Genomic DNA, 6,000 nt, shown 5'->3' on the forward strand with positions numbered 1-6,000 from the left:
GGCCAAAGAGTTAGTTTCACCTGACCAGAGAATCTTGTTTCTCATAGTCAGAGTTCTTTAGGTGCTTCTTGCCAAACTCCAAGTGGTATGTCTTATGCCTGTCACGTGTGCTCCCTCGCTGGCTTCTAGGTCACCATGCTGCTCGTTATGGCGCACACCTGTCACCAGCGGTACACGCTTAATGACACTCACCTGGACTCCATCACCTCCCTGAGTACCTGCGCTTTATATGTGACTCCCTTTGGTTCCTTCCCCAGGTGTTATTGTTTCTGTTTCATGTCTGTGCGTTGTTCGTGTTTTCTTGTTTAATATTATGTTACGTTTACTTATGAAAACACTCAATCCCTGAACTTGCTTCCTGACTCTCAGCGCACATCATTACAGTGCCTTTAACTGAGGAGTGGCTTCCATCTGGCCACAATACCAAAATACCTGATTGGTGGAGTGCTGCAGAGATGGTTGTCCTTCTGAAGACTTCTCCCATCTCGACAGAGGAACTCTGGAGCTCTTTCAGAGTGACCAGGGTCTTGGTCACCTGAACAAGGCTCTAGATCTGTGCCTCAACACAATCCTGTCTCTGAGTTCTATGGACAATTCCTTCAACCTTGTGGCTTGGTTTTTGCTATGACATGCATTGTCAACTGTGGAACCTTATATAGACAAATAATTTCCAATCAATTTAATTTACCACAGGTGTATTCCAATGAAGTTCTACAAACATCTCAAGGATGATCAATGGAAACAGGATGCAGCTCAATCCTGAGCTCAATTTCAAGTCTCATAGGAAAAGGTCTGAATAATTTTGTAAATAAGGTATTTCTGTTTTTTATTTTTAATACATTTGCAAAAATTTAAAAAATTCATTTAATCCATTTTAGAATAAGGCTGTAATGTAACAAAATGTGGAAAAGGGGAAGGTGACTGAATACTTTCTGAATGCACTGTATTGTGACAATCAACACCACTATGAAACCTTTGACCCAGTTAGAGACCCTGTTTGCCATCAACTACAGTTAACAATTAACATGTTATAGCGTGTGTTTGAGATAGATAGAATTGAAAAAAATCGGACTATTTCTGTACAAAAACTAATAGACAGAAACCCACAAATCATATATTGTTAGAAGACCTATAGATGGGTTTGTTAGCTGACCTCACAAAAACAATGTGTGTACTTCCTGGGGCAGAAGTCAGCATGTTGTTGTGATTCTGGATGGCCAGATTGCTAACAATAATGACAAGAAACTGCCATCTGGGGAATCGTAAGTGGCTCAATTCAGCTCGTTTCAAATGAATACCATATCTTGTTTTGAGGTGTTTTAACTGGCTAAAATTAGCTAGCTAGCTAACCAATAACTGTAATGATGTATTTGAGAGACAACAAGTGTTCAATGTGCAAATGTATTTATGTTTTCAATAAACATTGGAGACTAAATATAGCTTACATATTGTCAACAATCTATGCCAACCCTGTCTGTGTTGGCCCATAGTTGTGTATGACTCAGGTTTGTTGCTAAACAACCAACAGTCTATATAACATTATAAACTGGGTGGTTCGAGCCCTGAATGCTGATTGGCTGACAACCATGGTATATCAGACTGTATACCATGGGTATGACAAAATATATATTTTTACTGCTCTAATTACATTGGTAACCCGTTTATAATAGCAATAAGGGACTTCTGGTGTTTGTGGTATATGGCCAATATGCCACGGCTAAGAGCTGTATCCAGGCACTCTGCATTGAAGCAAGATAGCACCAACAGACATGGCAGCTCTGCTTCTAGCTCCTAAGCAACTTTGCAGTATTTTGTTTCTTTTTGTGTGTTATTTCTATCGTGTCTTTGGCTATGCCAGATTAAATAATATGACATGCTATTCTAAAAAATAATTTCTCCCTAATTAATATTACCTGATTGAGCTAATCATGTAAATGTAATTAACTAGAGAGTCGGGACACCACGAAATAATATTTATAGAGCTCTTATCTTCCGAATAAACTCTTAAAGACCTAGTAATATTTTACATCAATAGCAGTCAATATTAATCGTCATCTTAATTCAGTCTCATCTGAAAGTTGTAAATTCTTAGTTATCTGCACAAACCCTGGCTAACAAGTTGAATCGGCAATACAACATTGGGTTTAATAATTTATTTACTAAATACCTAACTAATCACACAGAATTACACATACACATATTAAAATCATAACTTGATTACAAATTACGTCATAAAGGAAAACGTCCCTAGCTGGCGGAACAGATATGACAGCTGGTTACACAAAAGAAAAGAGGCTGGGTTTGAGTGAAAGAGCGGGAAGACTGAGGAACAAAGGGTGAAGCTGTGCTATCGTAAATACAGTATCTTATGCATTCTAAATTACCGCCCATTTGGAAAAGGAAAATACAATAAATATTTACGCTGAGCTGCGCTTCAGTAGGATGGTGGTAGATGGAAGGCCGTGTTGCCCAACCGAGTCCTTTGAAGAATGTCTCTGGTGGTAAATTTAATACGTTGTAGTAACGTCATTGTGTGGTAGACGGGACACTCTGTCTGCTCCTTCCTAACCCTCGTTTGCAGCGGCTGTTGCCAATTCAACGGCTAGGAGGTATCACTTCTGTAGTGAATAAGAGTTCAAAGTTCATACCATTCGCAACCAAAGCTCATGCTGATGTTGGCTTCATTCTGTAGTTATTATCTGAACCATTCTGACATCAGACCGTCATCCTCACGTCCTCAAAACAGAAGGTTATATTGTCGTCAAGGGCTTATATACAGTGGGGAGAACAAGTATTTGATACACTGCCGATTTTGCAGGTTGTCCTACTTACAAAGCATGTAGAGGTCTGTCATTTTTATCATAGGTACACTTCAACTGTGAGAGATGGAATCTTAAACAAAAATCCAGAAAATCACATTGTATGATTTTTAAGTAATTAATTTGCATTTTATTGCATGACATAAGTATTTGATCACCTACCAACCAGTAAGAATTCCGGCTCTCACAGACCTGTTAGTTTTTCTTTAAGAAGCCCTCCTGTTCTTCACTCATTACCTGTATTAACTGCACCTGTTTGAACTCGTTACCTGTATAAAAGACACCTGTCCACACACTCAATTAAACAGACTCCAGCCTCTCCACAATGGCCAAGACCAAAGAGCTGTGTAAGGACATCAGGGATAAAATTGTAGACCTGCACAAGGCTGGGATGGGCTACAGGACAATAGGCAAGCAGCTTGGTGAGAAGACAACAACTGTTGGCGCAATTATTAGAAAATGGAAGAAGTTCAAGATGACGGTCAATCACCCTCGGTCTGGGGCTCCGTGCAAGATCTCACCTCGTGGGGCATCAATGATCATGAGGAAGATGAGGGATCAGCCCAGAACTACACGGCAGGACCTGGTCAATGACCTGAAGAGAGCTGGGACCACAGTCTCAAAGAAAACCATTAGTAACACACTACGCCGTCATGGATTAAAATCCTGCAGCGCACACAAGGTCCCCCTGCTCAAGCCAGCGCATGTCCAGGCCCGTCTGACGTTTGCCAATGACCATCTGGATGATCCAGAGGAGGAATGGGAGAAGGTCATGTGGTCTGATGAGACAAAAATAGAGCTTTTTGGTCGAAACTCCACTCGCCGTGTTTGGAGGAAGAAGAAGGATGAGTACAACCCCAAGAACACCATCCCAACCGTGAAGCATGAAGGTGGAAACATCATTCTTTGGGGATGCTTTTCTGCAAAAGGGACAGGACGACTGCACCGTATTGAGGGGAGGATGGATGGGGCCATGTATCGCGAGATCTTGGCCAACAACCTCCTTCCCTCAGTAAGACCATTGCAGATGGGTCGTGGCTGGGTCTTCCAGCATGACAACGACCCGAAACACACAGCCAGGGCAACTAAGGAGGGGCTCCGTAAGAAGCATCTCAAGGTCCTGGAGTGCCCTAGCCAGTCTCCAGACCTGAACCCAATTGAAAATCTTTGGAGGGAGCTGAAAGTCCGTATTGCCCAGCGACAGCCCCGAAACCTGAAGGATCTGGAGAAGGTCTGTATGGAGGAGTGGGCCAAAATCCCTGCTGCAGTGTGTGCAAACCTGGTCAAGAACTACAGGAACGTATGATCTCTGTAATTGCAAACAAAGGTTTCTGTACCAAATATTAAGTTCTGCTTTTCTGATGTATCAAATACTTATGTTGTGCAATAAAATGCAAATTAATTACTTAAAAATCATACAATGTGATTTTCTGGATTTTTGTTTTAGATTCCATCTCTCATAGTTGAAGTGTACCTATGATAAAAATTACAGACCTCTACATGCTTTGTAAGTAGGACAACCTGCAAAATCGGCAGTGTATCAAATACTTGTTCTCCCCACTGTAGGAAGGGAGAGAAGGGCGTGTTTGAAAAGTTTTATAGCCCATGTCCTTTCACAGGGGCGGGCCACTGATTGAGCAGAGCCCTATCTTATGAAAACCCAAATCTCACATTTTAGAAGCTAAAATCACATTTCATCCCATCACGAAAAATTTCATATTCAAACATTTAAATTGAACAACAATTCCATGTGAATCCAAAAACTCTGTGTAGACTTTCCACTGTAGAGTTTGTCATCTTATCATTGATGAGAATGTCTCAGATGACAACCGAACTGACATCGTATTCATTAAGTACCACCGCATATGTTCAATTGGTCGCATTACCAGAATATAGTTAATTTCCCCCCACCTCCTGATGTTCCCAGAATCTCTATGTTAACCAAGGGTTTTGCAAATGTAACATCAGTAGGGTAGAGAGAGGAAAAAGGGGGGAAGAGGTATTTATGACTGTCATAAACCTACCCCCAGACGAACGTCATGACATTTCTTACATTATTAGCACAGTTTTTTTGTTATTACATACAGCCCAAAATAACTTTTGAATATTAGAGTGGCAGTAGCTCATCAGCATTACGACCAGGAATACGACTTTCCAGAATTGGATCCTTTGTTCGTACCCACCAGGGCAACTGAACTTATTCCGACTTGCTGTCCCCAGTCCACCTGGCCGTGCTGCTGCTCCAGTTTCAACTGTTCTGCCTGTGATTATTATTATTTGACCATGCTGGTCATTTATGAACATTTGAACATCTTGGCCATGTTCTGTTATAATCTCCACCCGACACAGCCAGAAGAGGACTGGCCACCCCACATAGCCTGGTTCCTCTCTAGGTTTCTTCCTAGGTTTTGGCCTTTCTAGGGAGTTTTTCCTAGCCCCCGTGCTTCTACACCTGCATTGCTTGCTGTTTGGGGTTTTAGGCTGGGTTTCTGTACAGCACTTTGAGATATCAGCTGATGTACGAAGGGCTATATAAATACATTTGATTTGATTTGATCCCAGAGGCTGCTCCAAGATGCTGCCGGCGGAGAAGAGGTATTCGGAGTGGACTTCTAGTCTGACTCAGGAGGCGTGCACACCATCCAAGGCTTCCAAGTATATTACTCGCTAATGTTCAGTCTTTGGCCAATAAAGTAGACGAGCTCAGGACGAGGATCTCCTCCCAGAGAGACATCAGGGACAGTAACATACTCTGTTTCACGGAATCATGGCTCTCTCGGGATATACTGTCTTTGCTCATACAGCCAGCTGGGTTCTCAGTTCATTGCGTAGACAAGAATAAAGAACTCTCCGGGAAGAAGAAAGGCAGGGGTGTATGTTTCATGATTAACTACTCGTGGTGTGATTGTGATAACTTACAGAAACTCAAGTCCTTTTGTTCTTTCACGGTTGTTATGATAGACGGACCAAGGCACAGCGTGATTCGAGTTCCACATCTTTATTTGAAGTGAAACTTCAGCAAAACAATAAACAAACAACGAAACGTGACCTACGTGGTGCTACATGCACATACACAAAACAATATCCCACAAATACAGGTGGAAACAGGGGCACCTTAAGTGTGATCCCCAATTAGAGACAAAGATGCCTCTAATTGGGAACCATACTCAAACCCAAACAT

Source organism: Oncorhynchus tshawytscha, linkage group LG22, assembly GCF_018296145.1.
Source record: "Oncorhynchus tshawytscha isolate Ot180627B linkage group LG22, Otsh_v2.0, whole genome shotgun sequence".
NCBI lineage: Eukaryota > Metazoa > Chordata > Actinopteri > Salmoniformes > Salmonidae > Oncorhynchus > Oncorhynchus tshawytscha.